Below are 7,919 nucleotides of genomic sequence, written 5' to 3' on the forward strand. Positions count from 1 at the left end.
TAGTCAAACATTTGAATCTGGAGGAAGGAAGGCTCGGGAAGACAGGAAGGCTCAGATATCATCATACGATTGTGAGACACAGGGCCAAAAATTGTGTATGATCTGGTTCCTTTGTAGTAATCTGCTGGTGCAACAGGCCGTAACTGGCCAGGTACATCACCCTGTGCGCAGGAGGAAATCGTATGTAGTAAAAAACTGTTGTAACTACATCAACTCCGTTGTGCATATTTTTATGTTAGGGGTGTAACCAAGCCCAACAGTCAGAGCGATTCAGAGCTCCTGCATGCCAAAACAGAGCTTTGGGGCAGTCAGAAACAGGATGCAAGCCTGTATGGTGCCGAAGCTGCTCCCCATTTTCATTGCTAAACCAGCTGCAGAACACAAAGCTCACAGAGTTAGCGTGAAGCAATCTTTGCTCTTACCCATATTCTTGAATAGGGCAAGCTTGGTGTCAACAAAGAATCAAGTCCAGAAAGAAAGATGAGAAAGTACGAATGTTTTATTGTACGGAAAGGACAATGATGAATTCTGTATTCTTATCCAGTCTCTTTACACTTTCCCAGTAGCACAAAAGGGCTGTAGCGTTCTTGAAATTTCTCCCTAGGGAATACTCCTTGTGTAGAGGTTTCCTCACTTTGAACGGCTATTTTGAGCTGCTGCAATGATCCATAGGGGGCTGTGGCAGCAAAGTAATTTAGAGCTGCCAACTTATGTGAGAGGCATTGCCAAGAAAAATGAAGATTCAAATATGGAATAAAGCCGCCTTTACCAGTCCTCCACCCAACGGGCAGCAAAGAATCGTGCTTGCTCTTTGTGAAGGAGAACATTCATTGTTAATATTTATGTAAAGGTTACGTTACGCTAATTCTATGCAACCCCCGTATGTGACCACGAGAAGCAAAAACTGTAGTGTGCTGTGAGGAGGAGCACTTTTGCTGTCTTCCTCAATTGTTTTGGTGGTTGCTACAAAAAGAGCAGAAAAAAAGTTGCTACAGAGCCAGTGTAGGCACAGAGAATGCATGACTTTCAAGGCATTTTTTTCTTTCTTTTAAAAACAAAAGCACTCATCGCTAATATTGCCAACCTGGCCCTGCTCCTCCATTCCCATTCTGATTTACTTGCCCCAATTCTCAGATTTCTGCTTATGGAGAGGACAGCACCTGCAGCCAACTTCACAGTTCAGAGTCAAAAGTTGTGGAACAGAATTGCTCAGTAAATGTGGGCTCTTCTTCTACATGATAGAAATTCTAAATCGTGTCATTATAGTAACAAGCAGCAATGATCTTTCAGTAACTCAAGCTGTTTTTAGCTGAAGATAGTGATTGCAAGCACCTCATACGGTTATTTCCTCTGAATAAATGAATTCATTGTCTATGACCAGCAAATATCCTTCTAAATTAAATGAGGAAAGTAAATACAAAGAATTGTCTTTCTGTGAAATCCTTTTCAGGATGCCATTATGGTTTCCTCTGCAGTTAGTTCAGATTTGACTGATAGTTTTAAGTGTAGTACTGCCACAGTTTATCTCATGACAAATGACGATTGCTGACAAAAAAAAAAAAAAAAGGAAGTTTTGACAATTAAGTAAGTCTTGTAAAATTCTGTATACGTTAAATTGTAATAGTAGAAGTAGCATATATTTAACATTTGGAGAGTGTATATTATGTCTTATTAAAAACGTGAAAGGGCTGATGCTTCTCAAAGTTTAGCTTACATACCCAGCAGCAAATATTTGGCAAATAGAATAATCACTCAATTCCACTTGGAAAAGGCAAATGAAATAAAAAGGCTAGGAATGTCAATTTTGGCCTAAATTGTAATTGCTACTAGTTTATGTGTGTTCTGCAGGCCTGGATGTCATGGTGATGGGCTATAAAAATACCACTGCTGGAATTAACCACCTTTTCAGTGATAGGTGTGAAATTTGCTCTTCTCCGTTCACCTGGCAGTAGACCCATGAGTTCATGTGCTAGTTCCTTTTGGGAATGGGGTGGAGAAGATGCGGTCTCTTGCACAGGCTGCATTCATTTTCTTGAGTTCTGCTTTACCTTTGTTTTGAACGATGCTTTTCCACACACTCCTGACACTATCTGAACTGTCTTTGCTCCCATGATCAGTCATTGTACTCGTCAAAAACCGAGGCAAAGTATTCATTTCAGATCAATAGCGAAGTGCAATTTATCATTTGCCAAGATTATCTTCCTTCTCTCTCCATTTCATATTTCATAGCACTACAGTCCTTTCTTTAGTGTCTTTTTTTTTATGGGGATGAAGAATCTTTTTTGTTGTTTGCTTTTCATATCTTTTTGGAAGTCTCACTCAGCTTGACTTTTGGCAATTCTCACTTTGTCCTTCCTTTTCTTGATCCCTCAGATGGCATTTCCTTTGTGCTTACTCCTCTTTGCCATTTTGTAAATGTTTTGGTTTTTCCTTGTGGTTATTTATTCAGCTAGCTCTGAAGCCCTTCAGTAGAACTTTCCTTGCTTTCTTGAGACACGAAGTCCTCATACTTTTATCCTTTTCACTTAAAATAATTATATTATCCTCAATATTCGAATTCCTCAGTCCCTGACTTCACAAATAAGTTCCCTTGTTTATCAAAGCTTGTCCTTTTGAATTTGAGAATATTGTTTACTTTTGGAGTAGAAGCTCTTACCATCTTTCCCCAAATCAATTTTGACCTAACCAAATTGTTTTATATCTGTTGCAGCCCTCTTCTGTCATTAGTGTCTGTCATGACTGTCATGCCTATACACTTTTTCATATGCATTTGATTAATTAATACAATGCACTGAATGAAATAACAAATGTAATTCACAATGTAAGGATTACAATATAAAGGTTTTGTCTTTATCTATGAAGATTAATTATAAATGCTTTTAGCTCAGTTGTAGTTACCTTCTACTTCACTTTCTATTTGTACTTAATTTACTAAAGATATGACATTATTCAACCATATTCTAAACCAGTTACAGGTGATCTTCAAAGAGGGACTGAAGAAAGCGAATTGGGTAATCCTGCTTTTTTTTATCAATGATATTTTTTCAGTGTTCTGAAAACTTGTGTCAATCCCTACATTTGGATAATTAAAAAGTACATGGAAACTGCTGCCTGAGATGTTTTGCAGTTGTGTTGCCAAAAAAGGAAAAGACTCACTTAAACTTCCTCATTCTGCCCTGTGGCATCAGTTGTAACTTTGAAGCAATGTTGATATGCAGTCACGGCTCCAAAAAACATGCAAGATTGGTTTACTAAATGAGGCAAACCAACAGTTTTCCTTATGACCCCAGTCTTCCTGTGGCACTTGAAAACAAAGCTGTCACTCATAGAAATCTTACACATATAGAAGCAAAAATCATACTTTCTCCCCTTTCACAATCTCCAAACGCCCCTGGTCATATTGGTAATTTTAGTCCAGTCTAAAGGAAGTCAATATGCAAACAAAGTCCTTGCTCCTGCAAACATTTACACGTTTAACTTTTAAACTAAATTAAAGTCAATAGAGGTACACAAAGCTATGAAGTTATTCATTTACAGAAGTATTAGCATGCATAACAGAATGAGAAAGGCAGATTCCTCGTAGCTGCTTTGAGAGGAAGAAAAGGTAATTTACAGTATCAGCTATTGTCATCTGTCACTGGGACACAGGATAATCAAAACTGACCTTCAGAGAGGGGTTCCAGGGAGGAAAATGAACTGAGCTCTTTTTCTTGTTTATGATTTTTTTGTCAAAACAGAGTTTTATTTTGCTTATTTTTACAATAGGAATTCAGGTTGTATCTGCTCTACCCTCTCCCCTCCATCTACCCATGGTAAGAGCACAAGAGAAACATCACAAAAAATTAGATGTTTTGGTTAAATTATTTCATTGCATTGGTATGTACTGTAGTTGAACACTAAATGAACACATAAGAGATTTTTGCTGAAGTTGACTCGATTGAGGAAAGCCAGGCTGTCTCCTCTTGATACTGGTTGCTTCTGCAGACATCTGATTGTGATTGATTTATAATCAACCTTCCACAGGGAAAGTTTCATCACATTTATCACAAAAGTAATAAAAAAATATTTTCATAGCTTGTAATTGCTTACATTGTTTCTAATTGCTCATTTATATAAAGAAGGGATTTACATTGGTTATATTATTATCAATTTTAATAAGCCTAAGCATAAAAAATCACCAGTTAGGTCTTAAACTAATGAGATTTGTTCAAAAATAATGAGATTTCAGGCATTAATAAATTGGAATTTGACCTCTGGGGTATTTGTCAATGTGTACATTCAAAATATCAAAGCTCAGAAACTGAAGCCAAAAGAAAACACAGGGCTACCACATGAATAGGAATACAAATCTTAAAATAAGACACTGAGCGATACTGATATGATAAAACCAAAATGGCTCTTCATGTGGCTTTATGCACACTGCTATATTTCATCCGTAGCAGGAAAAAGCTTTCTTACAATAAAGAGGAGTAGATACCAGAGTTAATGTATAATTAGCTAGTTTACAATTGAAATAATTTATTCTACTCTATGAGATAGCATCAGTTAAGTCTCTCTGTAGTAGCGTTGCCTGTTGACAATGCTACAGCTAAGCTTGTGTCAGCATTTCAAAAATAAAACCTTTAAACAAAGGTCATGACTCATTTCTGAAAGTTGCTCTAGGATAAATCGTGACAGAGGGCATATTTTTGGATGATACAAAAAAGTAATCTAGCTGTTTTGGAGACTGGAAAGCAAAGCTTTTACATAGAGTTGTATGTAAGTGGAGCTGATCATAATGTCCAACAGGGTGCTGGCAAAAAATACTAGTTTTTCATGACTGGACTCCTTTTTTTTTTTTTTTTGCCATGGATCAGTAGTCCTCGATTAAACCAGAGTGTACTTTGTACCCTTAGTTTTCATAAATATTTCCTTAGTAGTTTAATAATGCCCCTCCCTCTATGTTTTCAAAATACTAGCTAAGGTCTAAATTGCACAGCTGTTGCATCTTTGCATTCATGCACCAGCTGGTCAACTGTCGTAGAAGACACACATTGAACTTTCATACACTTACTACTAACTGCAAGTGCAGGAGCCTTTTTGTCATTTGACCAACACAGTATCTCTTACTAGTGATTTCATTCTGTGTGCAATTACAGAATATATGCTGCCTGGTTATGAAAAAAGGTACCTCTTAAGCAATACAGTCAGCTTAATCATAATAATTTTTTTTTAACTTAGTACCTGCAACATATAACATAACTTGAATGTACATTAAAAAAAAAATCTCTTTTATTCTCCTACCTACTATCTCTCTGGTCTCTCTAATTCATATTTCAGCAAGGCATTCAAGGCTTTTCATCTGAAGAACTCTTCTGATCTGGATACTCTATATCCAAACTTGCCCCCAACAAGGAAACTTGTTCCTTGTAGTAAGAGTGACATACATAAACAACAGTAGGAGACAGTACAGATTTTCTTGATTCATAGTCACCCAACATAGTTGGGGTACAAGAAGTTCATAACCTCAGATTAGTTCTTCGAATTGTCAAGCATCATGTACAAACATTACTTTAGATTTCTTTTCTGTGATTTAGAGCAAGAAGTTAATTCAGACAATCTCTTCAATCTCTAGTTTTATAAAGGAAAAGGCAAGATTTAGGCAGGTAATCTAAGAATTTATTTATCTTTCTTTGTATCCAGGTCTGTTTATGTCAGGAAAATAATGTAATTCAGCATGCTAACACTATGTCATTTGACATAACTACTAGCGTGATGAAGTTTTACTGTTTTCTCAGTTTAATTTTCTAGCCTAGAACAGGGTATGTTTCAGTTTGAAAAACTTCACATATTGAATTTTACACAGAAAACTCAAAAATATAATTTATATAGACCCTCAGTAAGTTCTGGCCAGGTTCTGCCTATTTCCTCTGCCTCAGATTATCTGCTCCAGATCTCTGCACCTTTCCCTATTGGTGTATTCTCCTCAACTGTGTCTGTGTGCATCTACTTTGTGGACAGTTTTAAGACATTAGTCACTCCATGGCAAAAAGATTAGTGAAAAGGCTGATTGATATTTCCCTTTGGTCAAAGAACTTTCAAGTCCTTTCTTGGCTTTCAGAAAACATGTATTTGAGCTCTTTGGAAGGTGTCATATGTTTCATTTTTGCTGTGAAATGTCTGAAGCAATTACAGACACCACCAGAGAAATTAATCTCATTTAACTTTTACATATGCAATGCAGATGTTGATAACTAAGATGTGTCACCCAGGGCTTCCCTTGGTGGTCAGTGTAGAAGAACAGGTAGGTTTAGGGCATGAATCACCCGGCCTATTTTAGACAAGGATTCATTAAATTTTCTAGGTACACCAGAGGGTCTACTTGTTCTACTGGAAGAGCAGGCATTAGGGTGGCAGTGAAACTATATGGCCAGTCTGGGAAGAGAGAACTGAACTGCCTGAGCAGCAACAACCACAGTTTTATTACACGTTTTCAGGAACACTACAAACTATGTTGTAATAAATCATAGTCTATGGAATAATTTATTTTATTAATATAATTTATTTAAACGGCTAAGAATTTTTCATGAATGTGTCATGAAATGACTGCATAAAAGCATGCCTTTCTAGTTCAGGGATAGAAAGACTGATGGATCTTTACTGGAGAGAAAATATTAATAAGTTTCTTAGAAAATTTTTAAAGAAAGGCAACAAAGACTCCTGATGAACATTGATCTGAGAGCATTTGTCTTCCATCCTTACAGCATCGGCACTGGAATTCGTATTATCTCACTTTAGATGTCTGCAGTACTGATGTCTGCATCTGAGCTAGTTCTCCAGACTTCGAGTCAAAGCAGAGTAACTGACAATTCCAAGGCTTAAAGATATGACTACACAAGAAAGTATGCTGTCAGCCTACAACAGCTGACACTGCAACATCAGAGTACATTCATACGTAGCAGCTTCACCAAGTGTGGTTGTACTGGGTGGAGCCAAACCAAAATGTGAGGACGTCTCCCTGTGCTAACTTGCACTGCACTCCTCTATGCAGAATTTTTCCAGTGTCAAGATATTAGAATCAGTTTCCCACAATTCTCCATTGCACAGTGTTTTCTAAAATTCAGTTTTTCTTTTTTTTTAAATAAAATCCCATACGTTGCAATTTTCTCTCTGCCATCAGCAGGAGATCTGTAAAAGGTAATGTACCTTACATTTCTGGTTTGCGTATCTTTCATATATGTGGAACTTAAGCAAGTCCTTCTAAAATGGTGATTAGCGATGGGACAAGAATGATGAAATTTTGGGGAGGAAGAAATAACTTCACACTATGGAACAATGTTTCTGGGCCTAAAAAAACACCCAGAAGGTGAAATTGTGTGTTGCAGGTTTTGGGTGACTAGCAGTGGATGAAGAAATTCAGAGTGAAGAAAGCCACATAAATGAAATTTTATGCTGAAGAGGTACTGGCCCTGGCCTTCATCAAAGAGACACCAGAGTGAGAGCCACTCTGATGACAGATAAGCAAATAGCATTCACGGTCTAGAAGTTAGCAATGCTAGCCTGTTTACCAGATAGTGGGCAATCAATTGGGCTGGAAGATCCACGGTGAAAACAGTTGTCGTGCAGGTCTGTGAGATCATCAAGCATCTCCTACTTTCCTGAGATTATGAATCAGGGTGGTGCCTGGGGAACAGAGGAATCTGAAGCGGGGGATGACGAGATTGTGGCAGGGAAATAGGTTGGACGCATCCTGAGTCTGCATCTTCTGAATACAAATGGGCATATTTGTCCATGATGTAAACCTTGACTGATCAAGGAAGTACTTACAGGAAACATTTTTCTTTGACTGTTTTTTTTATTGAGGCATGGATAGTGAATCTTAGCCTTTGCTTCCCAAATGCAGAAACCAAAAAGAGATTCAACATTTGTTTCAGCAAATG

The sequence above is a fragment of the Gavia stellata genome, chromosome 2, assembly GCF_030936135.1.
Source record: "Gavia stellata isolate bGavSte3 chromosome 2, bGavSte3.hap2, whole genome shotgun sequence".
Lineage (NCBI taxonomy): Eukaryota > Metazoa > Chordata > Aves > Gaviiformes > Gaviidae > Gavia > Gavia stellata.